Below are 1,978 nucleotides of genomic sequence, written 5' to 3' on the forward strand. Positions count from 1 at the left end.
CGATTCCTAGTTTTGATGCGCTACTTCTTAATTTAATGCGTATAAATTTGTTACCAATTCTGCGAATGCTCTAGAACCCAGTTCCCACTCCTCTACTTCTTAATTTAATGCGTATAAATTTGTTACCAAATCAGCCACACCTTTATAGCCTTCACAAGATTAGTCATATTAGGGTGCGTTTGTTACACCGGACTATCTCAGACTTGACTAGCTTCAGGGACTAAGCTGGACTGACTTGGACCAGACTAAGCTGGACTAACTTAGTGAAGCGTTTGATGCAGTATCGGATTAAAAGTAGGATAATAAAAATAATAAAAATAATTCTTTTTTTTTTCTATTTCTTTTTCCTACCTGAAACCTCTCTTCCCTCTCTTTTTTTTTCTGTCCAAACTCCATAGATTCCAATCACAGCTTTTCCTTCATTTCAATTGATAAAGCTCTCCGTCTAAATTCCACTACTTGCAACCACATCTTTCTCCTCCATTTGAATCGATAAAGCTCCAAAAACACAAACAATCAGAAAACTCAATTTCAATCGAAATCGCAGTTGTGTTCCTTGTATACCCAATGACACTCTGATTCAAGTAGGACGAGGAAAGAGAGGGAGAGGACGTGATCTGGGTTGGGTAGTGTAGATTGGCTCAGCATCTAGCAGGACAAGGAGAGAGGGAGAGGACGTGATCTGGGTTCGGGGCGAGGAGAGAGGGAAAGGACGCAAGCATTAGTGAGAGAACGAGAGCGAAGATAGGACACGAGAGCAGAGAGAGAGGGAGAGGGAGAGACAGAGAGATGAGGAACGGCGAATGAGACAATGTTGTGAGGAAAGAGTTCTTAGCAATCCCATGGTTCAACGCCGGACTAATTTGGACGACCTAAAGAGACCCGAAGTCCACACGAGTCCGGGCTAGTCTCATTTAAGTTAGTCCCCAAGCATACCAAACAAGGGACAATAATCCTAGCCAGTCCAATCCCACTTAAGAAGGTGAAACAAACACACCCTTAAGGGATATCCTCCAATTTATAGCCATCATAATCTATCCACCACGGTCTATGTAAAATTTGTTACCAAATAAGCCACGACTGTAAACATAATCTTAATTAATCATATTGTTGAATTCATGTAAACGATTAAATATCAAAAGAATAAGGCCAAATCGGATAAATAGTGCTTGTGGTCATAAGGTATTCAGATAATAACCCATGTGGTAAAAAAATTCAGATATATACCCTTGTGGTAAAATCTGTTAGGATTTGTGCCCAAAACTTAACCTTTGTTCTTCCTCCGTTAGTCTGCATGTGGGTTTCTTCGCCCAAACCGCTACGCTCTATCTCCCCCTTTGGACCTCTGATTTGCCTTAATCGTTGAACACGATTGTATCAAATTCTTGCATTCCAACCCATAACCCAGTTTCCACTGCCTCTTGAGATCGACGGCGATAACCAAGATAGAAAGGAACGCTCTCCAAATCGATTCCCACTCTCTCTACGTTTGGTTCTTCAATTGCCATCGTTTGTTATAGTGATTGAATTCCTCTTTTACAAATTCCAATTCTTGTTTTTGTTTCAATTGTTGTGATTAAATTGCTTGGGCATCCTTTGATTTGGGTTTGCAATTGTTTGGTTCGAGAAATTGAAATTTAACAAAGTTGGGTGTTTTGGGTCAGATTTTGTTTACAATTTAAACCGTTTAATTCATGATTTGTTCTATGCCAATTCAAATTGTCCGTGGATTTGATTGGTTTGGATTCGGTTCTTGAACCCAATTTATTTTTATTTTTTTTAATGTTCTTGAATTGTGCCAAGAAAATGTGGTTTGGTGGGAATTTTGTCTAAATATTTTAGAAATTGTAACTGGACCTCTAATTTTTGCAGTTCTTTGATTAAATGTTTGATGGGTAATTTGGTTTCGTACCAGTATCAAAATGTTGCTTTGGTAGAACAATTTGTAAGAAACAACATGTGGCAACATTCAATTTTG

The sequence above is a fragment of the Malus sylvestris genome, chromosome 7 (genome assembly GCF_916048215.2).
Source record: "Malus sylvestris chromosome 7, drMalSylv7.2, whole genome shotgun sequence".
Classification (NCBI taxonomy): Eukaryota; Viridiplantae; Streptophyta; class Magnoliopsida; order Rosales; family Rosaceae; genus Malus; species Malus sylvestris.